At 54.3% G+C, this 26,997-nt stretch overlaps 1 long non-coding RNA gene across 1 annotated transcript; it reads right to left on the bottom strand.

Moving 5' to 3' along the window:
- Positions 1-1,824: 1,824 nt before the first annotated feature.
- Positions 1,825-12,116, bottom strand: LOC123389038. The gene is made up of 3 exons (XR_006603572.1): positions 12,039-12,116; positions 2,518-2,615; positions 1,825-2,216 (listed from the first exon to the last, which is right to left on the bottom strand). It is a non-coding gene; the product is annotated as an uncharacterized LOC123389038 (long non-coding RNA).
- Between the last annotated feature and the right edge of the window lie 14,881 nt (positions 12,117-26,997).

Genomic DNA, 26,997 nt, shown 5'->3' with positions numbered 1-26,997 from the left:
GCCCTGGAGTTGGGCAAGCTTTCATTCCTGGGATCCCCCGAGAAGGTTATGTACCAGGCAGAGGCGCCACTTCAGATATGGCCTCTGCAGAAAACCTGAGGAAAAGACCCAAGTCTATTCAGGAGCCTAAAGCCATGCCCCGCTCGCCCGCCCCAGAATGAGGGTAGCCCTGATCAGCTGCAGCAAGGTGAACCCGCAGAGCCCTGGTCATGAGAAGAAATAGCCTTTGTCTCAAGTCACTGAGGGTCGGATGCTTTGTTACGTGGCGTGGCTGCTCGGTTTGCGGGCTGATGCAACCCTGGTCATCCAAGCTCCCCGCCTTCCTCCTTAAGCCCAACTGTCATAGGGATGGTCGCTGTAGCAGGAAAGACTTCCCCATTAGAGATATTCTGACTTTCTTCCAGAGGCTTATTCCTTAGTTCATGTGCCAACATACGGAGATCCATGCTCAGCCTTAGCAGGGGCGACAAGAGGCAAGAGCAGGGTGGTTCTGCAGGAGGCTGAGACATACGCCCTTTCTTCGAGAGTGAGAGAGCAGGACCAGAAGCCAGCAATCACATGGCAGGGTACCGGCCACGTTTCTGACCCAAGAGCAGACCACGGGGAGACAAAGTCATCATTCTGCAGAAGCCCATGTTTCTTCTTAAGACAAATTATCTCCATTTTTTAAAAAATCCCCAGTAATTACGAGTATCCCTTCTTCTGCACACACCGCATGAGCCAGTGCAACACAGCCTTCCCATATGTCAGTACCAGTTACGCCTTCTTTTAAAGCGTGTTCTGTGCATCCTTCTGGAAGGAGGTGAATGAAATGTTCTTGTAAATGGACAAATGATTCACGGGATCATGACTACTTCTCACCAGCTGCATCAATTCTAGGCAGCGATGGGACTTGGTGAGATATTATTTACAACTTGTTAAAAACACTCCTTGAGGCACTTCAGCCTTGTTCGGTCCTGGTGAGCTCAGCTGAACGTGGCTGGGATGGCAGTCGGCCGAAAACTGGTCCTCCCGGCACACCCACGCTGCCTGGGCCCAGAGGAAACTGCATGCCGGCATGGGGAGGCTTCTGGAACTCTTTCCTCTGAGAGGGAGGACGGGGAATCCTGAGACATGCACGGGACTTTACTGGGCCATCAACGAGGCATTCGATCAGGCATCGATCCAAGTGACATTCTGTCTGGTGATGGGGTCACAGCTACACAGGGCAAAGGACAAACACACAGTCCTGCTCTCAGGTTGCCTATGGTCTCACAGAGATACGGTTCCCCGTCTATTAGGTAGTCTTCAGGAAAGAAATGACCTGGCTTGCCTGTCCCTTAATCTCCTCCTCCGTCAAATCATGAAAATGGTAATCACATCCCAGGATGGTGGGGACCGCCACGTCAGCCAACACATATCCACTATACCCCCTTGTTCCCTGAGGGACCCTGAGCTTGTTGGGTCGGCCATGCTTCCTGATGACGGCTCACCTTCACAGGCTCTCTGCGGCCACATGGGCCACGCACCCCGGTTCCTGTCCGTGAGCACAGATAGAAATTTTGGTGAGCGCATTCCTTTCTGAGTAAAAGGACAAAGTTTCGCGAGAGACGCTGCTCTTTTGCCTTCTCTCCAGAAACACCTGAATGGAACCTCTGACCACGTGGGACCAAGGGGACAGTGACGGGCTGGAGGGGCCTTGGGCTCCGGACGTGCTCCTGGGCACCTGTCAGCCGTGTTACACTTAGTTCCAGACAGTTCTTGCTTCAGCAACTGTCTCACGGGCGAACGTGCTCTGGACAGTGTGAGCCCACAGACTGCCAGGTGTGCAGGAAAGTACTCCGTGGGGCCGCACTGTGTGGTTACTGATGCCATGAGCACCCAGCACGGTGGCGTGGTGAGCGGGTGTGGACGCCAGATGCTTCACGGGGCCTGTAGTCCCAGCCAGTGCCTCGAGCTCTGAGCCTCAGAGGTCTTTCCAGGCGGACCCCTCTGCTCCTCCCAGCTGTCCTGCCCTCCACGGGGCCTCTACATTGGCCGTTCCAGGAGGATCCAAGCCGGAGCCCTGGCTTCAGTCCTGCGCGAACCGTCCGCCTCGCTTATTTCCAATGGGGGTCTGCTCCCAGCTCACTCCCAGATGAGAACCTCCCGGAGTGACCCCTCACCATCAGTAGCCCCTTGACGCTCCCGTCCTTCGGGCCCGAGTGCCGACACTGCCACGGACATTTCAGCAAGGCCTGGGGAGACACAAAACATACCTCACTTTCAAAAATTCAATCCTAAAAAAAAAAAAGAATCATGCATGTTTGCTTTTTTACTGTGATATATTCTTGTTAACTTCAATATAAAAATGTTTTAACTTCCCTGCTGATGGAAAGAATTAATTGTATTCGAGGAAGATGCTGGGTGTTCAGCTGCAGTTCTGAGCACCCCCTCAGCGGGCGTCCAGGAGCTCCCTGTCCTGTCCTCCATGGGACGTGGGTGCCCTCCTGGGACCCCTTGTTCCACACACCGTCCCGTCCTCCTGGAGTGTCTTACCTCCCTGGCCACTGGCAAACTCCCGGGTGTGCTCCCGTCTGAGAGTGCCCAGCAGGCCGGCTGTGCTAACCGCTTCGGCATCTGGTCCCACCACGCACCTGTCAAACACAGGGGACATTCTGTTCATCGTGGAAGGCTTCCAGTTACTCGTGTGTGACCAACGATCCCCACACCTAGAGACCCCTCCTCCCGAGGGGGACAGGTGCCCCGGGAGCAAGCAGGCACCAGCTGCCTGGACGCGCCTCGGTACCACAAGCGGGGAGGCGTGAGGACAAAGAGAGCGTCTGAGAACAGATATGCCGGCCGGTGACGTCCCCACGCACCCTCGCAAGCCGTCTCTGCCCCGCACCCGAGAGTGGAGTTTGAGGCTGGGGCAGGAGGACAGGGAGGGACCTGCTTGCTGCTGGGAGGGACCCGGCATGGAGGGACCCGTCTCCGGCTCCCCGTCCCTGGTATTTCTTACCCCCAACCCCACATGGGAAACTGAGTGCTTGGTGTTCATTCTGAGCGCGGGTCAGTGGTCTGTACAGGAAACCGGGATGGGCTCTGGTGTTGGCCACATCCCCCCAGAGCCACTTCTGTGTCCCCCACTCTCAGGGGCCCAGCAGAACCAGGGGGGCTCTAGGCGTCTCCTCCGAGCCCCTCCCCTTGGCGCTCTGGAGGGGCAGGCTGCCCTCCCAGAGCTGTCCATGGCTGTGGGCTAAGCATCTGAGGTCTAACAGCCCCTAGTCTGCCATTAAGAGCTCTGTTATGGGAGCTTCATAGCAGGTGTCATTGAACAGACATTAAGACCCAACTGGCCATGGTTAAGGGGACCATTAGCACATGCCTGATGTTTGCCTTGACAAAGGGAGACCCAGCCAAGCACTCATGTGATAATGGGCTGGGAAACACCCCCTGGGGGGAAGTAACAGGATGGGGGGCGGGGAGGGCACGCCCTGCCTGGGGTGCTCAGAGCATCTGCAGACTCTAAGTCAGCCTCACCCTGGCCTCCCTGGGTCTCTGGCACTGGACCAAGGAGGTGGGGACCACTGCCTGCCCCGCCAGCCTGAGCATGCTCCGGGGAAGCCTGCCTTGTGACCGCAGGACAAAGGGTCACGATGCTTCAGTTTTCCCTGAGCTGACGGGTCTTTGAGAGCCAAGACCAGCGTCAAAGCGAGCCAAGCTCATTTATGCTTCTGTGGGTTGAAGTGTGCAGGCCCGTCAGGGCACCGACACCACACCTCCAGCAGAACTGCGCATCCGCACAGGTGGCCGGCCACGCCGACCCACTCTCCCACCTGCAGCCTTCCATGACCAGGAGGCGGCGCAGTGTGGGGTGCAGATGTGCGCTTTGGGTTCAGATCTCCCTGGGTTCGATGCCCAGCTCTGCCCCCTAGGAGTCAGGCTCCTCTTTTCTGTTCCCGTGTGGCGCTGCGCACACCATCCCTCTGGCCACCCAGTTCCCTCTGCTCTGTGTTCATGCCTGCACCTGCTAGAGAGTGGAGAGCCCAGGGTCTCCTGGACCCTGCCACTCCCCAAGGGAGCAGACACCCCCTAAATCACGTTCCATCCATGAAGGTCCGTTCCCTGGGCCACGCCTGATGGCGAGCACAGCCGGAGACTATCCGCAAACCCACCAACCTGCCCGCTGACCAGACCTCGTGCCCCCACCTGCGTACCCAGCCCCGGCCATGCGCTCAGCTCACTCCTGCCATTCTTTCTGCTCCCAGCACCCCAGGTACCACTTCCTCCTACCCGCTCCTCCTCCTCCCCTTTCTGAGCCCTTCCATGACCCCACCCTGCCTCCTCCCCAGGCGGTCCCTCCCCCCCCATAGCCTCCATGTCCCTCAGCCTGTAGGCCCCTTCTACGGGGCATATGCCTTCAGGACCCTGCCTCGGGCAGCCAGGTCCTCCTCCTCCTCTCTCTCTCCATGTGCTGTGGTGACCAGCACTGTATGTGAACGTGCTCTTGCCAGACTCACCCCGGCCCTAAATGAACATCAGGTGCACTCTACCCGCCTGCTGAGCCAGTCCCAAGGCTGCGTCCTGCCGAAGGGGTGGGAAGGTCAGCACCCCTCGTGCCGGGCCTGTAACCTTGCACACTTAGCCCCCAGCCACGGACAGCCTATAGCCCCCCGTGCCTGGAGTGCAGGGCTCTCCCACGGGCCGCGGCCAGCCAAGCCCGCAGTGTCTCCCGTGGGTCATCCAGCCCCTCTCACGAGCACAAGTGCCTCCTCTAAGATCTCTCGTCCCCCGTGAGTGGTGGCGCTTTTACTCTTAGGACCGCGCTCACTGCGTCAGACATCGCGGTCCGGAGGGGGCAGAGAAACAGTGGCCGCTAGAGAGGCATGTCTGCGTTCGCGACTCTGCAACCTGTGGTGGATACCTTTAACGGGTCTTGCCTGATGTAAATAAACGAAGGATCTCAACATGAGACGGTCCTGGATCATCCCCCAACCCAGACACAAGCGTCCTTACCAGACACACACACAGAGGACAGGACACACGGACACAGAGACAGATGGAGGGACGCAGCCATAACCACAGACACTGGGGCCACAGCGGCTGTGCAGGGCCAGACAGACCCTGCCTCAGAACCTGGCCTAAGTGGCTACTGTGGCCTCGCCTCGCACATGGATGTCCGGCCCCCACAGGACACTGATTCCAGATCCCCCAGGGACACTTAAGGGGCAGCGGGCAGCTTGTTAGAGTCTCGTGGGTGCTGAGGGGCTTGGGGGGTAGTTGGTAAAAACAACAACCCTTGCCCCCTGGGTTGCTGTGGACTTAAGGGTGTAGAAGAATGGACCCATGGACAGCAGGGAGGGCACACGTGGGACACAGCGTGTGCTTGGAAGGCACCTGCTGTAACAGCCCGTCTGCGGGGGTCCCCAGCTCATGCGCTCTGGTCTCTGGGGTCTCCGGGCTCACACGCTCTGGTCTGAGGGATTCCCCTTCTCATGCACTGTGGACTGCAGGGTCACGCGCTCTCGTGCTCTCGTCTGTGAGGTCTCCCGCTCATGCACTCTGGTGTGCGGGGTATTCTGGGCTCCCGGTCTCTGGTCTGTAGGGTCCCTGGCTCACCCGTACTGATCTGCAGAGTCCTCTGCTCATGTGCCCTGGTCTGCGGGGGTCCACCGCTCACGTGCTCTAGTCTGTGGGGTTTCCTGCTCGTAAGCTCTGGTCCGCGAGGTCTCCCCGACTCTGCACTCTGGTCTGCGGAGTTTCCCTGGCTCGTGCGCTCTGGTCTGTGGGGTCTCCCCCTTACGCACCCTGGTCTGCGGCACCTCCCTGGCTTGGGCGCTCTGGACTGTGGGGTCCCCTGCTCACGAACCCTGGTCTGCGGGGGTCTCCTGCTAACGTGCTCTCGTCTGTGGGGTCTCCCCAGCTCTCGTACTCTAGTCTGGGGGGTCTCCCCAGCTCTGCACTCTGGTCTATGGGGTCTCCCCAGCTCATAAGCTCTAGTCGGCAGGGTCTCCCCAGCTCACTCACTCTGGTCTGCGGGGTCTGACCCTCATGCACTCTGTGTCCACCCCGCCACACAGCACGTGTTTCCCAGCCACCACACTGCTGACACTACCTGCTGAGAGACTGTCCTGGGCTCTGTAGGATTTGAGTGGTGTCCTTCCACTGCATTCGCCCCGGCTTAGCTCCCTGTCATGCAGAACGACCCTGGCTCACTCTGGCCCAGGTTGGGAGACACCGCTGCCCTGGTGGAGAACAGCCTACTAGATGGAGGGGCCAGGACTTCAGAACCTGGGGCTCCCGCTTGCAGCGGGCTTGGGATGCAGGCAGCGGTGTTGGGTGGAGCACTGGAGCCAGCAGATGGTTAGCAAAGGCCCAGGGTGGGCAGGCCATGCAGGCGGTACACAGACAGGGCCCCGGATCGCCCTGGACAGTGGCAACAGCTGCACGGTGACTGCAGGTGCTTCTTGAAGCCGTGATGTGATGTGAGCCATCTGCCCATCACGGGGTTGGCTGCCCCGTGGCTGTTCCTGCTGTTCCAGCCAGCTGAGTGAACCCTTAATGGGATGCGGGACAAAACATCTCTTCATGGGGCTGCAAAACCTCCCAATCAACTCTTCAAATAAGAGGCACACGCCCAAGATGGGGGTGGGAGTGTGCAGTGTGATTTGGAGGAGTGTCTCTGCCAGGGCTGAGATTTCTGTCGTGGTGATAGAGGTTCCTAAAGACCCGGGCCCCCCGGCCTGTGATGACAATACTGGCTATTGACAGACAAAGCTGAATCGGAAAAAGAGAGACCACGCTTGGGGACTGTCTCTTCATTTTCCTTTCCTGTGACTACGGTCCAATCCACGGCGGTGCCAGCCCCTCCCCGTGGAGCTCCAGGGTGGCCCTTTCCCCCTCACCTGTCCTCTGCCTAGTAACTGAGGGGAAGAAGCACGAAGTCCCTCAGACTCTGGAGGTCTGAGCCCATGCGACTCTGCCCTTTGCTGCTGTGTGACTTCAGGACAGGCGAGCCTGGACCACCTTTCTGAACAGGACAAGGACGGCCACGATGATACCACGCCTGCTTACTAGTGGCTTCTTCCAGAGCCCACAGGAGTCACGATAACACTCTGAGGGCGTGTTCTCACTACTTCCATCTTACAAAAGAGAGAGAGCCTTCGAGAGGTCAGGCAGTTTGCCAAGGCCAAGTACCTCATCAGGGCCACCCTGTGTGGTTGTTCTGGTTGTGTACTGCACAAAGGAGTTCCACCAAGGGCGACAGTTAAACTGCCGATGAATGCTGACGTCCAAGACAGCATGAAGTGGGCACAGGGCTCCCAGAGCCCCGCTGGGCATGTCCGAGAACGAATTCCTTCATGACCCACCCAGACGCCCATGCCCGGATCCCCATGCAGGAGCACAGGAGCTCACGCTCCCTCTTGGCCTGACACCTGCTGTGGAGCAGACCCTGAGTCAGCTCTGGCTGCCTGGCTGGGGGATGGCAGCAGGTGCACGCACACTGGTGTCCATGAGACTGGGAGGCCAAGGGAACAGCAGGTGGACGTGGGGCACCAAGCAGGACCCTGCCCAAGGACCAGGACCACAAACGCTACTCTCTAGCAGTCTGGAGGGTAGACAACTCAAGGCAACCTTGCTGGCTGGACCCATGCGTCACAGGGCTAGCCTCCCTGGCCTGACCTGTTTCCTGCCTTTTCCAACCTGCCCTTCTGCGCCCCAGGATCTCAGGACGGCCCGAAGACAGAAGGGAGCCTCACATGAGGCCTGTCCTTCAGGGTCCGGGTGGGTCCCACCTGCTTGCTCAGTGAGGAGCATGGGAAGGGCATCAGCTCTCACCAGGCCCCAAGAATCCTGTAGGTGGATGTTTCCCTAAATGTTCCCTGACTCCTGCCCAACATGCTCCTCTGGTGCTTCAGCAACCCCCTCCGTTCCGCCCTCCAGCAAGCATGTCGGGCTCCAGCTGCAGCACAATGTGCGAGTTCTCCACACACCACGCTGCACCACATGGGACGGGGACTTTCATGCCAGCGGCCTCTGTCAGTACTGTGCACGACCCACTCTTCCCTTTGCACGACTGCCACTGATGATGAAGTCCTTGAGACTGTGCTAGGGTCACCTCCACCAGGAAGCCCTCCCTGATTACTCAGGAGTCGCCCTGAAGATTCTCACCCTCTCTAGGTCAAATGACAGTCCTCAGCTCCGTTGCCTGTGCCCACAGGGGCCTGCACTCCCCTCTGTCATAACGTGTACCACTCTTGGTGCTCACCTTCTCCACCAGACTTTGATCCCCTCCACGCTGTGGACTCTGTCAGCAGGGACTTGAGCAACTGAGAAAAGCTTTCCTCTTGGGTGGGGTGGTCTCAAGGTCTGGTGTGGACCAGAGCCAGGGACTCACAAGTCCTTGGGACTCTGATAAATCGGGAGCTCCTCACCAGGCCACCGCCAGCAATGTCCGAGGCTCCCCATCCCCCGCACCTCTGGCCCCCCCCTTTGGTCCTGAGCTTATCTGGGATAGGGCAGCTCCTCACAGACGTGCTCTCAAACCCTCCAGCAGGCGCCGAGTGCTAGCCATTCTTCCCAGGGATACCGTGGGCGTTCCTCTGCCAGGACGGAGCATGCGAGAATCTGACGTGACACGCTCCCCATCCTCAGAGAAGGGCCTGACCAGTGAGGAATGGGCCGCAAGGCAAACCACTGGAACGCGATGTGTTTGCACTTGGGTCGAGCAAAGCGCTGTGCGACGCGGTGCTGAGACGGGCTGGCCCTACCTGGAGGAGAAGGGGTTGGCTCTGGCCGAGAACAGGTAGGCTGTTCCAAGCAGCGCACACGAGGTTGGTTCCAAACTGCACAGCACTAGAGCGCCTGACCAGCCCTCCATGCGGCACCCAGGACGCAGGGATGAGGGATATCCAGAAGAGCCCAGCCCTGGAAGAAAGGCATCTTCACCGCCAGGACAAGGGACCTAGAATTTGCCCTGCATGCGACAGGGGCCAGGACAGTCCCGTGCTTCATAGAGACACCACCTTCTTGGGACCTGAGCCAGCACCCCAGCAGCTGATGACTTGCTGGCTCTGAGCTCCTCCGGCAGCAGAAAGGACAGACAACCAGGAAGGCCCAAGAGGCAGGAGACCGGAGGCAGCTGTCCTTCTGACGGGGATGTCCTCTTCTTGGACAGCCCTCAAAGCAGGAGCTCATCAAGGAACAGACAGAGTGACGGGGCCATGGACACCTCCTGGATCCTGGGAGCATGCTCAGGTCCGGGCGAGATGGCGCAGAGGTCAGAGAGAACATGGCCTCACTGGGTCGAGGATGCAGTCCTTCCTTCCAAAGAAGCCATGGTCTCCACATCCAAATCATTTGAACAGCTTCCCAGGTTTGTGGTCGGGATGCAGCCCTCGAGTACGGAGGGAGGAAGGAATCAGATGCTGCCAGGCCTCTCCCCCAGCACCATGCACGCCATCCCCAGAACCGACCGGGGAGCCCCAGGCCAGGGCAAGCTCCTTCCCTGGACATGAGGACCTGGGCCCAGCCCTGGGGAAGCAGGACGAAGAGGAAGACTACGTTCTTGGTGCTGGTCCTGCCGGCCTGCTGGTCATCCCCTCAGGACCAAGGGGCAAGAAAGAGCAAAAGACAGAGTTCTCGTCCCCAGGGATTCTCAGTCCACAAAGCAAGAAATGCCCAAAGGAGCGCCCCAGCTCATGGCCCCAAAGCCACTGGAATGTCACAGTGTCCAGCCCCTCCCTGGTTCTCCTGCACGAGTGGGAGACACAGCTCCTCTGAGAGACCCCTGCGTCCATGGCGATGCTCCCTTCCCGCATCCATGGCGACGCTCCCTTGCCTGTGATCCTCCACACCCGTGTGAGCTGGGCCTGCAGCCCCAACCATGCAAAGATCAGCTTTTTTCTCAAAACAAGGAGTTCCCTGAGGCCGGTGGCTTTGTCAAGCCCCAGGCATGGCCTGCAGCAGGTGCACGGTCCCGAGTCCTGAACTGCAGAAACACGTGCCATTAGGCCCCTGCAGGAGCTCATCGGTGGGTGCACCACCCGCCCTAGATCCTTCCATGCTGCTCTCTGAGATGCAGGACCTCAGCACCTGGATGAGCAGAGAAGATCACTGACAGTCTTTGCCCCAGTGGAGGACCCCCTTTCTCAGGGAAGTAGGTCCTTGGTGGCCAGTCACAACCCCTGGTCAAACCATGGGGCAACCCCTCCCTGAGCACAGCTGATGCACCCCCACCTCCACCAGGCACCCTGGAGTGTAGGACATGTACGGGCTGGGGCGAGCCTCCAGCGCTGGAGGCCAGTGGGTGACCAGCACAGAAGGGCTCTGGGGGGCGTCCAGGAGTGGGCAGCCCCCAAGAACCATTCCCCCGGGCTCATGGAAACTGTCCACGCGGTGGAGAACCCCGTGAGGCCAGCCCGTGATGGTCCGCCAGCGAAGGAAGGCAGGCATCAGTTTAAGTCTGTTGTCTGTTCTTCATTCCAGGAGACTGAAACTGGGACCGCACGGTGGAAAGGTATTTCTGAACACTCAGAGTGGATGGTGGCTTCCAGGCCACTGCCATCCCCGTCACCCTGAGGTCATGGTCAGCACCGAGACGCACTGCTCACAGCCTGTCTCCCTCTTGAACTAGAGGCAGGCTGTCATGCCTCTAACGGGTTTCCCGCGGCCACCGGGAAAAGTCACCACACGCTCTCTTGCAGCTCTGGAGTCACGAGGTCTTAAATTCGGGGCCGTGCTCCCCAGGCAAGTGTGTTCTCTTGTCTCCGAGGAGTCCAGACACAACTGTGCCCTTGCCCCCGGGGCCCTCCTCCACCTCCAGCAGCGGCGGCGATCCTCCACCTGCTTCCCTCGCTCCTGGTCTGTCTCTTCCACACACAAGCCCACACACAGCAACATATACACGTGTGCACACACGTGCCTCTGCCTCCCTTGTCTCCCCTCATCTGATGCAGACCCACCTGCCCCCACGTAGGAGGCTCCTCGTACGGAGCTGGTGTGTGGCCCAACAATCCAGGATCACCCCACCCCCAGTGAGAACCTTGAATCAGTCACATCGGCGAAGACCCTCCTGCAAGGGGACGTCTCACATTCCCAGCTTGGGGGCAGCAGGACGTGGCATCTTCTGGAGGCCGGGACCCCATCTGGCCCAAGCCCCAGCCAGCTATCAGGTGCAGCTTCTAAAGCCCCTCAGGCATTGGGCTGATCCCCCACACACACACCCCAGACAGAAGCCTATCTGTGTGGCTCCGAGCAGTGTGCCACTCCCGCCGCCTGGCCCTCAGTTTCCCGTGTGTGCAGGGCCATGGGCTTCCAGTTCTGCCATCCTGCCGCAAGACCGCTCGGCACACAGGCTGAGCAGGGAGGGCCCGGCCGTTCGCTCGCAGCCCGGCAGTGAGGACAGCTGTGTCCAGAGAGAAGCCGCTCACCCACGACCCAGTCATGGAACGTGAAGAAGTCCCTCAGCTTGCGTGTTCTAATTGAATCAGCACAGATTTAACTCGGGTGTGACGTTCAGAACATAACCCATAAAAACATCCACCAGTGCTGCTCTACGGGGCCTCCCGGAGGAAAGATGCCCTCGGGGGGTTCAGGAAAGGGCCACCTCGCTGGGGCTGTTAGCCTGAGGCTGGGAAGGGCTGGCGGGAAGCGTGTGAGGAAGGATCTACGACGACAGGCCAGAAGATGTCACCCTCCCACCTGGACGTCCCGAAGCAGAGGACGGGGTGCACGGAGGGTGACCGAGCCGGCCACGGGTCCGAGGCTCAGTGTTCTTGGCTCCAAGATGCCTGTGCCCCTCAGCATGGCTCTGAGACGGGTTGAAGGCAAACCCCTCGTGCTGTTCGGCCAGCAACAACCTCCAACGACAAGTGTCCACTAGACCTCCTGACCTCCGTCTGACCAGCCTTCGCCCAACCCCAGAAACACTCTTACTGGTTCCCACTCTGCTAGTGAGGAAAAAGCCCTCCTAATAACAGCTCCTCACTAATCACAAGAATCCCCTGTTGTGGAAATTTGGCACACATTCTTCAACAACAAAAAGGAAAACAGGATGTCTGCTTTGCAGCACTTACCAGCCCTGAGAAGGAGACGTGATGACTCTGACTCATTTTTCCAACCACCCTGGGGAACGGAGATGCTGTCAATGTGAGCATGAAGGAGCTGTGGGGACAGAAGTTAGAGTCGGAGTCCTTGAGAGTCTAACAGATGTTATTTTTGGAACTGTCTTTGAGGCAGCAGATAGAACCGTCGCTGCTGGGGCTCTGAAGGTCACACCTGCGCTAGGACACCAGGGGCCCCAGTGTCAGAAGCAGCAGCTTCCAAGGGCCAGGACCTCCCTGTCCCTCACATGGAGGATTTCCTCTGAGAACACCTCCATCCTCACATGAGGGTCCATGTCCACACAGGACGGATGAGAAAGGCTGACACAGAGAGGAGCACGTGGGGGTGGGGACAGAGGTTCAAGCCACCGGCCAAACGTGGCACGCAGCCACCAGGTAAGCCGGCGAGTGGTACCAGGAAGGTGCCGGCAGACGTCCTGGCAGAGAGGATTGGAGAGACCACCTCCCCTGCGGACGCAGGGTGTGGGCAGGAGGCCAGGGTCACCTGTTTACTTGACTTCCAACTCCTGAGGGCTGGCTACCATCTGTCTTGTCCATGCCTCTGTGCCCCATGCAGAGGAACGTGCCCAGCAGAGAGCAGGTCCTCACAACATGGTAGCTGGCTGAAGGAACGATGAATGAGTGAGTTCCTAAGCACAGGGCGCTAAACCAGCTCAGAGCTGAGCCCTCGGGACTCCAGTGCACACTGCTGGGGGATCACCCAAGCCAGGCCGCCTCGAGGACCCCCCCAACCAGCTGCCCTCTACGCAGACTCCTCTGGCTTCTCTGGGACTCGTTTACTCAGCCCTGCCTGATGGCCGGCTGGCCACGAGGTGGGACCCAACCCAATGCAGGGGCTCCCGGGGTTCCCTGCACGGCTCCCTCCCAGCCCCGCAGCCTTTTGGCCACCAAGCCCTCCTCATTCCACCTTCCATCCTCCTTCTACCTTACAGCTAGCTCCCTCCGTCTCGGCCAGCCCTGCATCCTGCCCTGCGTCCTGGCCTTCCGGCCAGGGGTCCCCACCCGCCTCTGCTGCACTAACAAGCAAGCCCCATTCCAGAGCCTGTGGTACCATCACTGTCACCCGAGGCAACCACAGCACAGCCACTCTCCCACCACAGGGCCCAGCATTCAGGGAGGGGAAGTCCCGTCTGGGACACAGTGTTTTCACGGCACAAACAGAAGCCAAGCCAGGGGTGGAAAAACTCAGTGCCTCTGGGATGGCTCCATAGTTGGTCCCCAAGTGTCGGATGCCCCTCCCTCCACAAGAGGGGGTTAACGGCCCCGCTGAAGGTGAGTGGGACTGCTGGCCCGCTGCAGCCAGCAAATGTCCGCCCGGGTTTCCTGGAATCCCTAGGCTGTGGCTGCAGGGTCCCCAGGCAGCGTGCTGGCCTCCACCTGTGCCCACAGGGCTCTGTCTCCACCGTCTGGGTGACCTGGACTTCCACCACGGGAGAATGGGGTGCAGGGCATTGCCTGAACCCTACACCAGCAACGGGCGCAGAAATGTGTGCAGACAGGCGGGACAGCAGGCCTGCGGCGAGGCTGGGAAATACCACTCACCCCCCAGTAGACTGCAGCCTGGGAGTGGAAGACTGGGATCTAGGTGATGCCCGTGTCCCCAGCAGAAGGGCGGCTCTCCAACGACCTAATCAGTCTCCCCTCACAGCACCCCTTCCCCTGCCTCTCACCTCAGGACACACAGTCAACCTGCTAGGTCACGTACAGAGACTTATCACAAACCCATGTCAATGGCAGCAGCACACCACCTTCCCTGTAAAACCTGCTGTGGCTCCCAGTTCCAGTCGCCCAATGCGGCTCCAGCATCTGGGGGCTAGGAACCACAGGCTCAGGTCATCTCCTGTGAGTGTGGGTTTGACGGGGCGGGGACACATGCACAGCGGCCTCTCTGCTGGCCCGCAGGGGGTCGGGAGCTCTCCTACACGCTGGGCAGACACCCAGCAGTCATGGTGGCCTGCTGTCTGTCCTCCACGAGGGCCTCTCTTTGCAGGTGGCCCCTCCCCCCAGCAGCATGGGGGCAGGATTGCAGGGAAGTGGGAGCATGGGATGGACTCTCAGGGGTCAGCCCTGAACAACACAGTGTCACTTCTGGCACATTCTTCACATGCAAATAGACCGCAGGGCAGTCAAGTGCTACAGGAGGGGATGAGATCTGTCCTCGGTCGGCCAGGAGGAACAGTGTGTGCCTTTGTGGAGGGGGACTCCCTGGGATCCATGCTGGGATGCTGCATCCCATCACAGGCTGAGAACAGGGTGCTCAGTATCCACACACTACAGAGATGCCTTGGGTCATCTCAGGAGGCTCTACACAGGGTTGACCCCAAAGTCACACACTCCGGAGGTCTGCCCAGGGAGACTTGGGATGGTGAGACGAGGTTCCATGGGGCTGTCCGGAGCTCTGTGGTGCCTTCCCTTTCCTCCCCCCAGGGAAAGAGGTTTCCTCCTTGGTCATAAGCCCAAGGCAGCCTTCCAGACCGACATGGACTGAGCGGGCCTAGACCACGTCCGCTACAGCACGTGCACCCCACTGACAGCACACAAGCCTCCCGGGACCACCAAAGGGTAAGCAGGAACGTCTGGGGGACAGAGGCCAGCTCTGGGATGGGTGGCGGTGGATCCCATCAGAGTCTGCAGAGTGCACAGCACGAACCCAGGGCTGAGGGGCACCTGGAAGGAAGGACCACCCACCCATGCCAGGGTGCTGCCACCAGAGTCCCCGAGAATCCCCGAAGCGTCCCAGAGAGAGAGCCCCAGCCCCCGGGGGCTGCTCTCCCTCAGCTCCCCCAGTGGAGGAGAAGGGGCGTCCTTGGCCCCTGTTGCCCACGCAGCTGTCACACCCCACGGGATACCTGGCTGAATGGGGGCTGGAGATGCAGCTGGATACCAGTGAGAGCAGTGGAAGGTCCGCCGCACACCCACCTTGGATGACAGTTCCTCCGAATCAGGGAGCACCGCGCAGAGCCGTCAGCATACCGCGCGCACGCATTTCCCGTCTCTCGCGGCCTCGGGGGCGTGGGCTCTGGAGACACTGGAGCAAGTCCGTCCCCCAGGCCGCAGGATGTAAGCCGAGCTCTGCCGCCTAAGCCACGCCAATGGAGGCGAAGTGCGCAGCCGCCCGTGGCACCCACCAACGCGGCGCTCGTCAAAGAGTCACGGGGTGATTCAACGGGCTGAGCTGAAAGGCGTGGGGTGTTCTTAGCCGAGCTCTCTCCGCGCCTTGGCAGCCGGCCTGGGGGAGCAGGTGGCTGGGCGCAGGCCGGCCGGGTGCCTCAGGGACATCCTGCTCCGCAGCTTGCCACGCTCCCTGTGAACGCCTGTGGACGTTGCCGGGGTACTTCCGGCACTTCCGGCGTACGGCCCGCACTTCCGGCTGCGCCCATCCCATGCGCCCGCTGGCCTGGGATACTTAGGGCACTTAGGGCCCGGCCCTCTGATGCCCCCAGCGGATGCGGACACTCCCACACTTCCAGCAGCGTGGGGAGGACGGGCTGCTGCTGTGGTCCCCCTCTTTTGTGTCCATAGACGTTTTGTGTTCCATAGAAACACAAAATGTCTGGGACGCCTGAGCGGCTCAGTGGGTTAAGCCTCTGCCTTCAGATCAGGTCATGATCTCAGGGTCCTGGGATCAAGTCCCGCATCAGGCTCTCTGCTCGGAAGCAGGGAGCCTGCTTTCCCCTCTGTCTCTCTGCCTGCCTCTCTGCCTACTTGACATCCCTCTCTCTCTCTCTGTCAAATAAATTAAAAAAAAAAAATTTTTATAAAAAAAAAAGAAAAGAAAAAGAAACACAAAATGTCTTTGTGTTCCATAGAAGTTTTAGGACTGTTTCTAGCAGCTCTGTGAAAACTGCTGATGGAATTTTGTTATGGGATTGCATTAAATTTTTTAAGAAGATTTTATTTATTTATTTGACAGAGAAAAATCACAAGTAGGCCTAGAGACAGGCAAAGGGCGCGGGGAATCAGGCTCCCCACTGAGCAGAGAGCCTGATGCAGGCGTCAGGAACCCTAAGATCCCGACCTGAGTCAAAGGCAGAGGCTTAACCCACTGAGCCACTCAGGCGCCCTAGACATTTTAATAATATTTGTTCTTCCAAACCTTGAGCATGGAATGGTTTTCCATCTTTTTGTGTATTCCTCAATATCTTTCATAAATCTTCTATGGTTCTCAGTGTACATCCCTTGAACAACTTGGGTAGATTTATGCCTCAGTAACTTGTGCTTTTTGGAGCAATTATACATGGGATCGATTACTTGATATCTCCTCTTGCTGTTTCATTGTTGGTGTATAGAACTGTAACTGACTTCTGTACATTGATTTTATATCCTGTGACTTTGTTGGATTTCTGTATCAGGTCTAGCCATTTTTGGTGGAGTCTTTTGGGTTTTCTACATGCAGTATTATGTCATCTATGAAGAGGGAAAGTTTAATTTCTTCTTTGGCATTTTGGATATCTTTCATTACTTTTTGTTGTCTACTGAGGCAAGGACTTCCAGTACAATGTCAAATAACAGTGGTGAGAGTTGACATCCTTGTCATGTTCCTTACCTTATGGGAAGGAAGGAATTTTTTTTTCCCTTTGAGGATGATATTCACTCCTGGCCTTTCATATGTGACTTTTAGGATATTGAGATATGCTCCTTCTATCCTTACATGGTGGAGGGATCTTTTCAAGAAAAAGATGCTGTATTTTGTCATTTGTATTTTCCGCACCTATTGAGAGGACTATATGGTGCTTGTCCTTTCCTATATTAATATGGTGTATTGTGTTGATGGATGTGGAGATGTTGAGCCATTCCTGAAGTGAAGTAATTAATCCCACTTGGTTAATTAAGAGATGAATAATCCTCTTAATGTACTCTTGGATCCTATTGGCTAGTATCTTTGAGAAAATTTTTGCAGCCACATTCATCAAGATATTGGCTTCAACCACAGAACCGGCTTTGGGCAATGGAATGTTCTGGACATGTAAAGAATAAAGATTTTAAAATATGCCTCTGGGCTGCTGTTTTGCCTTTTGTGCTCTTTCCTTTTGTCATGAGAACAATATGTCCAACATAGCCTTTTTGGCCCTTGAAAAGTGAGTAACACACAGAGTAGATCTGAACTCAAGCTAAGCCTGAGGTCAAGCTCAGGTAAGCCCTTGTAAACCCAGCCCAGATCAGCTGCGCCCACAGACAGAAGTGAGAAATCAATGCTTATTTTTGTACCAACTGAGATGTTGTGGTTTTTATTTGTTTACATAAATGTGGCAGTGCGCTCTCTTAAGCTTAGGCTAAATTATGCTGCAATAACAAAAGACTCTACATTTCTTCCTTATCTTAGACACGGTCATGGGTCAACTGAAGCTCTGTTCCATATTTTCGCTCAGGGAGCCTGTCTGAAAGAGGAGCCCTTGTCTGGATTTACTGGTCTTCTACTGGAGGATAAAGAGATGGGGACTGTATGTACCAGCCCTTGAAATTTGTGCTCAGAGATAACACACATGACTTCATTCACGTTTTATTGGTCAGAATAAATAACACAGCTGTACCTGTGTAGGGCAGGAATGCCCAACTATCTTTCGTGGAGCAACATAAGAGAGAGGGGGGCCATATAGGAAGGCCTCTACCACAGAGAGAATCAGTGAGTACTTAGAAAAATGACAAAAATCTCCCACCACAATATACCTTGAGCATTTTGAGTTCACATGATGAAGGAACAGGATGACTTCAACATCTGCCACATCCTTTTCTGGCTAACTGGAATTACATTATATCTCTCTTTTTTTTTTTAAGATTTTATTTATTTATTTGACAGAGAGGCAGACAGAAAGTGCACAGAGCAGCAGGCAGAGAGAAAGGGAGAAGCAGGCCCCCCATGGAGCAGGGAGTCGGATGCGGGGCTTGATCCCAGGACCCTGAGATCATGACCTGAGCCGAAGGCAGCTGCTTACCTGACTGAGCCCCCCAGGTGTCCCGCAATTATGCTATATCTTGAATCTTTAAAGCAAGGGTGAGTTTGTGTGTTCATGTGGGTCTGCAAGTAATCACACGCCGCCTCTAGTGGGATGCACCCGTCATTCTTACAGGACGGACAAGCAATGATATAAAGCTTGTAATTTTCTCCCTGATACTATCAACACTGCTCTGTTTTCCAAGCATCGGTGGTTTCCATGGAAAAGAAATTTGATACATTCTTTAATTTCCAAATAAAGTAAAATGATTGTGTAGCGGAGCCATGATGTTTATGGGGACCCATTTTCCTTTGTTGCTCTGGAACAAAGTGAGTCCAAGATCCTTGGACATCAAATTGATACCGCTGAGCTCAGAATTCATCCTACCCCAACCGCCCTCTTTGTGTCTAGAAGCCAAGTTTTATATTTCATCCTAGCATGGAAGGGAATTCTATAATTTGTTTCACCTGTGAATTACTTTCTAAAGAACCAGTTAATCAAAATGGTGCATACTTTGTCTCTCCGTCTCCTTTTTTTTTTTTTAAGGCATCTTTATTATTGTGTGGTTCGTTCTGGCATTAGTATTTCATGCATAAATCAAGATGATCACCTTCTGTGAAGGGGGATACTAAAGTATAATTTAACCATCCACCTAGCCACTTGAGCAAGACAGCTAGGCATCTCTAAAATCTATCCCACTTTTTCTCTTTTTTCTCTGCTGTCATGGTCTTAGTCTAAGCTCTTAGAAACCTTGATTATTGTGTTATCCTTCTAATGACCTCCAAACCTTGAATTTCTTCCCTCCCTATGCCCCTAAAAATGCCAGTGAGACTAGAACTCCTGTGTTTTCTTGTGGTAACTGACATACGGAAGTTTTCAATGGCTTGTAATCAATCAGAGGTAAGAGAGTAACACCCTCAGATACTTTGGACACCAAACTATGAAACTTTAGCAAATAATTTTATGTTTTCCTTTGACATGTGGTATCCTTTTGGGACCAAAACAAAACAAAACAAAATAAACAAAAACCCAAAAGTTACATAGAATCTATTTTTGGAAACCTGTTAATCAATAGAACTTAAGAATACAAAAGGTCATCCACATTTTGGATGAAGGTAAAATGACAAGGCAACTCAAGGTACTTGAGATCTTAATTAAGCATTTGTGAAAAGTAATAGCGTTTCATGAGTCCCTGGTTCATAGCAGTCCCTAAATCCTTGTTATCATAGTTTATTCAGACAGTTCTCTTCGAATGAGCCTAGTTTTTCTCCGATCTTTTGTTATTTCAGACAATGCTGTGATTAGTAACCTTGTGCAAATATTGTTTCGTGTTGATTCATGTCGTAAATGCGTACCTTCACAATACTTTGTGGGAAGGTCATAAGGTCAATGCATATACAGTGCTACTAGATATAGCTAAATCCCCTTATGTCCCAGTTGTGGTAGTTAATTTTATATTCCAATTTAATTGGTGCCCATATACATGGTCAAACATCATTCTGGGTGTTGTTGTAAGGGTGTTCTTGGATGAGATTAACATTTAAATTGATGGGCTTTTTGTAGAGCAGATTGCCTTCCAGAATGTGGGTGGGCCACATCCAGTAAGTTGAACACTTAGATAAAGCAAAAGACTGACTTCTGAGCAAGAGGGCATTTCTGCCAGCAAAGGACACTTGGACTTGAACTATAGCATCAGATTTTCCTGGGTCTCCAGCCTGCTGGCCCCCCTGTAGACGTTGGACGTGCCAGTCTCCATAATTGCATGAGCCAGCCCTTTAATACATACAGACACATCTACATACATACACATATACACACAACATCCTGTTGGTTCTGTTTCCCAGGGCAACCCAGGCTAAGATGGTGGTTACACACTTTGCATTGCTACCAGTAATGTGTGAGGAGCACCTCTTTTCCAATAGCCCCATGATCAAGGTATTGCTAAGCACTTGAATTTTTGTCAAACTGACTGGTAAGAAATGGTATCTTCGTGTAGTCTTAGTGTTTCTCCTATTAAGAGTAAAATAGAGTTTTTTTTTATATAAAGGACCTTTTATTTATTTTCTTCAGTGAAATGCCCTGAGAAGATTTTTATGATGTAAACATCTCTTTCTGTGGACCAAGCTAAACTGCTCTTAGAAAGAGACTAGGCCTCCAAGATGAATATAATAATTTTTCAAATAAGAATATCCATTCCTTTGTGAAATTCAGAGTACACCTATATTTCATCGTACTCACATTTCTTTTAAATTAACCCATATTTGATTACCAAGATAACATATACTGAGAAATCCTTTTTGGTAAAAATGGGTCCAAATGAGATTCTGGATTTTACAACAGTATTGAGAAAACTCTCAGGTAGAAGAGAGTTGGGCACCTGGATTCCTGACCTGGCATCCTTCTCTTAGCTAAAGTAGGGTTCTCTTTCTTCTTATCCCTCTTTTTACTTACTGCCTATCGTCCAGGTTTTCTGAGGTTTTCTTTGTGCTGATTGAATAAACACAAATCTGTGCCTTTTCCCTCCCAGAGCCAAATGCTTTCTTTTATTAACACTAGCAAGTATAAATAGCTGTTCAAAAGGTGCCAAGTCCTTGCCTCCCTCCCGCAAGGAACTCTTCTAGCCCCCAGGTCCTTACCCCCGAGGACCTGTCCTTACCCCTCCCGGGTGCTGTCCTTAGCCCACTAGGACCTGTTCTAGTTCCCAGGAACTGCCCTTAGCCACCCTCCAAGACCTGTCCTTACCCCCCATCCCCAAGGAACTCTTCTAGTCCCCAGGTCCTGTTCTTACCCCTGAGGACCTGTCCTTGGTCTCCAGGACCTGTCTTTACCCCCAGGACCTGTTCTGGTCTTTTAGGGCCTGTTTTTACCCCCCAGATCCTGTCCTTAGCCCCCAGGATATGTCCTAGCTCCCAGGACCTGTTCTAGTCTCCAGGAACTGCCCTTAGCACTCCCACTTAGGACCTGTCCTTCCCCCACCCCCTAGGAACTCTTCTAGCCCTCTGGTCCTGTCCTTGGGTTCCCAGGTGCTGTCCTTACCCCCCAAGAGCCGTCCACAACCCCTCCAGATCCTGTCCTTATCCCCTAAGACCTGTCCTTCCCCCCACGCCTGGTCCTATCCCTGGCCCCCAAGGGACCTGTCTGTAGCCCCCCAGGTTCCACTGGGGAGAAGCCTGCATGAAAATCATGTCACCTGGAAGTGAAAATCCCTGCATAGCTCTCCTGGAAGCTCTGGTTTAGGGGCACAACACGAGCCAGGACCTCTTCATTCAAGTTGAGGGAGGCAATGGCTGCCAGGAGCCAGCAGTCACCTGTGAACACAGCACACAGCTCCAAGCAGGGGCCTCACCCTGTCCAGCCCTGGGAGCTTGAAGCTGAGGAGGGGATGAACGCAGGTGAACACAGAGCCCCTGTGTGATGGGCAGGTTGTAGGGCTGGGTGACATCCTTAGTGCGGAGGTGACCTGGATGGAGGCAGAGGACTCACTCGTGGGAAGACACGAGCCAGCCACTGCCTGGCCCACGGAAGACACAGCAGGAGCCCTGGAGTGATGGGGGTACCCACACTTCTGGGGGCACAGGGCATACAGGTGAGCTCAGGTGATCTGGGGGCAGGACATGCAGTGGCGCGGATGGGACATGGTTGGTGGGGAGGAGGGCACAGAGGCCACCACCAGCAGGTCCCACACAGGCTGTCCTGCACATCCCGCATAGGTCAGAAAAGGCTCATGGCCCGACTGCCCTCTAGGGGCTAGAGCACATGGATAGTCACTTCTAGGGGGTGGGTGGGCACCGTGCCAGGGTACAAGGACCAGGACGGTCGGATAGGCACCTCCCCGAGCCGCCGTGCCCCCTGCGGCTGAGGGACGGCCCAGCTGTCGCGGGAGCATGTGTGTGAAGTGGGTAAAGCACTCACATGCCCACGGGAGGTGCTCTGCACGCCAGCACCGTGACTGTCTTCAGTGCTCGGCAGTGAACCGTGGGCAGCAACGGCGCATCGCAGGGGCTCATGTTCACCTCCAAAGGCCGAGGCCCGCCACAGGCCCCCTGGGCAGGCTGAGGACCTTGAGTTCGGTCTGAACAAGTGTGTGCGTTCCTGCCACTTCCCACCACAGTAACAGGATGTGGCCTTGGAGGAGCTAATGTACATCAATGGCTTCGTGCTTCCTAAGGACAGGGCTCGGGAAGGTGCTACTGAAGGTCACTGAGGTCTTCTGGATTCCGGTTGACTACTCTGTGTCCTGACGGGTGGTGTGTGTGTGGCTCTCGGAGGCCTGGGCCGGGCAGCTCTGCTCTCCCAATCTGGAACCCAACACAGGCAAACCAATTCCCTGGCTCCCTCACCGGGTGGGCGCAGTGGTGCTGGGCATGCAGGTGTGGCTTTCCGGCTCACCTCCGGGAAGCCCCGTGTGCCTCCAAGACTCTTGCCGCTCTGCACTCTCCGTCCATGAGGCTTCAGTGGCGCAGACCCTGCCCCAGTTTCAGACGTGGGCCTGTGGTTTCCCAAGTATCACATTTCCCAGCCTGTTGTGGTCAGCCTGGAGAAGGTTCTGTGGCCCAGCCACAGCACGTGAGGTGCCAAGAGAGCTATATGGGGGCTTTGGCAGGAGTGAACAGGTGCTCTACTGCTGGGGAGGGGCAGCCTGCCTGGGAAAGGGCACACCTTGGAGGAAGAGGGGCTGGGAGATGGAAGGGGTTTAGAACCAGGTCTTGCAGGCATCGCTGGAGACCTGGAATCAAGCCGTACCTGCAGCCTGATGTGCCTTGGACTCTTCTGCCACGTGATGCAATGACCTCAGTCTTCCTGAGGTCCAGGGCACGTAGGCAGTAGCCCTCACTGGCGGAGACCCTCAGATGTGCGGGCTACACTCCTGGGAGCTTCCAGTCATTACCTCATCTCTTCCTCCCAGTGCTCCGTGAGGAACATATACGTGTCTGCGTCAGAGTGGAGCAGGACATGGCTGGGGAGGTTAAATGTGCTGCCAACGATTAAAGAATTATAACTGAGACTTTAAAAGGTGTGGTGTTTCAGTCCGTCCGATCTCGGAGACAACCTTCTGGGTCAAGTAAGCCTTGACATGAACCAAACTGGAGACCCCTGGCGTGTTCAGAGTATGGAGCTTGCAGAGAAATCTGGTGGTGGGAGTCTTTAGTTCTCATGGGGCAGGAGGTGAGCTGCCCCCACTGGGGGCATGGAAGTCTTCCCAGAGGGGCTTCCCCGTGCTGAGCCCACACTGCTGCCTGGTCGGTAAAGCAAGCTTTGGCCATTTCTGAGCATTGTGCTCTCCCACGTGGACCGTGTCACACTGTCCCCACCTGAAGCACAAACCCACCATGTGTCCACTGTTCTGGGCTCATGAGATCCCTTTTCCAGTCCTCTCCTTGTCCCCTGACCTCAGCTCCTCCCATGGCTTCCGTCCTTCTCCGGAAGCCTGGAGGTGTTTGTGATTCTTACTCTTCTTGAGTAGACTTGAGATTTTTCTGGGCCCTTTGGGCCTGTCAACATGTGGAGGATGACAGGCTTGCAGACAGAGTGGGTCAAGCATAGGACCCCAGAGGCAGAGTCCTGAAGCCAGAACCCCACCACTGCCATGCAGCCCCTGGGAAGAGCGGCTGCAGCAGGTCCCTCCAAGCCCTCCTGGTTTGGTCTCCCTGGGTCCCAGGAGGCAATGCTTTGACATGACACACATGTGTCTGGCTCTGTGGCCTCAGACATAACAGCAGTTCCCGGATGGGCCCGAGTGCAGGAGGGACCGGCTTCTTGTTTATCCTGGGCCATCCATCTAGGTCAGTGCTGGCTCCACACCAACCTCAGATGACCGCTCCCCACCAGGCCCGGAGGGTCTCACCACAGCCTGGCAATCAGAGGCCGTGTTCCATGCCTCCTGGTTTTCTTTCTTCCAGTACCCCCTGGCCAGCTGGGGGGAACAAGGCCCCTGCACCTCCTGCCTCATGCAGAGCTATCCCAACCTAACAGGTGTCCTCCAAAAGGGCACGTCATGCTAGAGTGCCTTCTAGGTGACAGCACGGTGGCTTTAAGAGGTTAAGTCACCTGCTTGAGGTCACATGTCCTGCGAGGAGCTGCACAGGGGCAGAACCCGGGTCTGCCCTCGGTGGCAGCAGGCAGCCAGCGTGCAGGACCCCGCTCAGCAGTGTGCAAAGAGCACGCTGCCTGGTCTCAGCAAACCTTATGACATGATCACCCCTGCTGTCATCACCTTTCTGTGGGGAAGAAATGGAAGCTCAGAGAGCACGCAGACCAGTGGTGACCCGGTCTCACAAGCAAATCCTCTAAATCAAATCCTGGGCTTTGTTTAAAAACCGAACCTTGCTAGAGATTTCTTTTGGTCAAGGAGCGTCTGATTCCTTCGACAAAGAAGAGACCCCACTAGGACTATCCTCCCTGGACCAAACTGTGTGCTCCCAGCGCCTCTGGCTGCTGGGGGGTTCGGCCAGCGGGGGCCCTGGGGAGCACAGAAAGGGAGGAGGGTGCGGTGAGAGTATTTCTTCCTGGACTTGGCTTGAGCTGTGCCCCTTGACCCGGGCACTGCTCCCTTGAGGTGGCATCTGGGCATGACCCATTTACGCTCAGCTCTTGAGTCCTGACACCAGCACCACCTCCTAAATCAGGGCCTTTCCTACCAGGGATCGGGTGATACTTCCTCACCGGGTCACAGAGGGCTTCGAACACACAGTGTGTATGGCCCACAGTGTTCGAGGCTTGGCTGACTGCGGTCTATCCCTCAACAGCTGCGCCCCCTTAGCTAACTCCAAGGGCAACACTCTGCATGGAGAGGCTCGGATAATCATTTACCCCATTTAAAACAGGGCTCAGATTCTTGGCTAGAAAAAGTCATCCTCGTAAAACTGCCACTTCCTCTGAAGTCAGTCTGTAAACTTTAGGTACTCCCAACAAAAATGGTAAAATGATCTTTTAAATTTGGAATTTAGCTTATGCAAAGTTTATAAGGAAAAATTAAGCATCAAGCATAGAAGAAAGTCTAGAATGGAAGGAAGTCTACCTCTATTAGGTACTAAAACAGGCATAAAGCCACAATAATTAAAACAGTACAGAGCTTGTGCGCAAGAATACAGATACGTGACACAGAACAGAAAGTTCAGGAATCATTCTAAATGTAGGAATTTAGTGCAGATACAATATTCATATGTACGATTGGAACAGTGGAAGGGCCATCTAGAAAAAAATCAAGTTCTAGCTCCTCTTGTCACAGGGATAAATTCTAAATGGAATAGTGTTCATAATTAAGCATTTAACATTATATTCCTTAGGTATATACTCTAATATATTATTTATATAATCTTACATAAATATGGTCAATCTAGCCATTTGTTTTATTTTTATTTTGGTTGCCTATTTATGCCATATATCTTAATGGTATCTTAATATTTTAACATTATGATAACATTATAGATACAATATTTTTATACACCCACAGACATTCTGCAAAAGACAATGGAGAATTCCAATATAATGTGACTGGAGACAGGCTATTGACTTATAATCCAGAGCCATAAGTCTTTTGAATAATAAACTTAGTTACATTAAAGAAAAAAAAAGTTTATATGCTAAAAAAAATCACGATTAACAAAATCAAACAAAAAATAATAAGGAAAAATACTCAGATCCTAAACATCATGTATAAACTTCTCTAGTAAAAAAATGACAGTTCCATAGAAAAATGCCTCAAAACCCAAACATGGCCACATTTTTCCAAACCCAGGAAAGAAGTGCCATGTACGTATCACGCTTTTCTTTTCACGATGTTTCTTACTTTAAAAAGGTAGTAAAGGATTAGAGGGACGAATACCATAAACCGACAGACTGCAAAAATATGCCATTTTTGGCATCATAATTTTATATGATATGAGGAATGAGAGTACTTTATTTGAATATTTTGATTGGTCATAAGATTTGTCCGGCTCACTTTGCTCAGAATTTACTTACTGAGCCATGGAAATGTATACCTTCAGTCCCCTGGGAGGTCCCGGACCCCCCACGGCCCCTAAGAGCTGCAGGGTGGGGGCTGGGTGCCTTTCTAGCCTTTTCTCTGTCAGGCCCTGGGTGCAGGCTGCTCCCGGGGCAGGGAGTTCTCATCTCACCTCACCCAAGGACACACCCTTCCCAGGTTGACCCACATCCCTCTTTGTCTTCTGAAGGGAATACTAGCAAACAGGATCCAGCTGCATTCACGTCATAAGACTCACAGCCAAGCATAAAAGGGTTGGGGGGTTGTGCGTCTGGAGGGCTCACCTGGTGGGGAATCTGACTCTTGATCTCGGGATTGTGAGTTTGAGGCCCCCATTGCGTGTAGAGATTATTAATTTAAAATTAAAAAAAAGAGTAGAAGGTTGGTTTAACATCGGAGAGTCAGGGACTCAATCAGTGGTCAGCTGAGCTGCGTGAACAGAATGGTGCATACGGACACAGCACAGGAAGATTGAAAATCAGACCGTGGGAAAAGATCATGCAAACGTTCATGAGAAGGAAGCTGGCAAAAACATATTAATAATGGACAAAATAAACTTTAGGGCAAAAAGCATCATTACAGAGAAAAGGGGGTCATCTTGTAATGAGGAAGGTTCAAATCATGAGAACATTCAAAGGAGAGGAGGTATCCATGCATTTTTTTTGGCTTGAATATTTTCAATCAAAGGGCAGAAAAATATCATTTTCATTGGAAATACTTTAGTGCATTTAGTGCATAAAGACGTGACAAATACAGTTATATGAAAACTACAATACTTATACTCAACAAAATTAATAATTTCTTAATATCATATAATACCCATTTTTAAGAAAAGATTGTATTTATTTGAGAGAGAGAGCGCGCACAAGTGGGGGGGGGAGGGGCAGGGGGAGAGGGGAAGCAGACTCTCCAATGAGCTGGGAGCCCGATGTGAGGCTCAATCCCAGGACCCTGGGATATGACCTGAGCTGAAGGCAGATGCTTCACTGACTGA

Source organism: Mustela putorius, unplaced genomic scaffold (assembly GCF_011764305.1).
Source record: "Mustela putorius furo isolate JIRA1106 unplaced genomic scaffold, ASM1176430v1.1 tig00003942_pilon_pilon_pilon, whole genome shotgun sequence".
Taxonomy (NCBI): Eukaryota; Metazoa; Chordata; class Mammalia; order Carnivora; family Mustelidae; genus Mustela; species Mustela putorius.
This window is presented reverse-complemented; position numbering and strand designations above follow the sequence as displayed.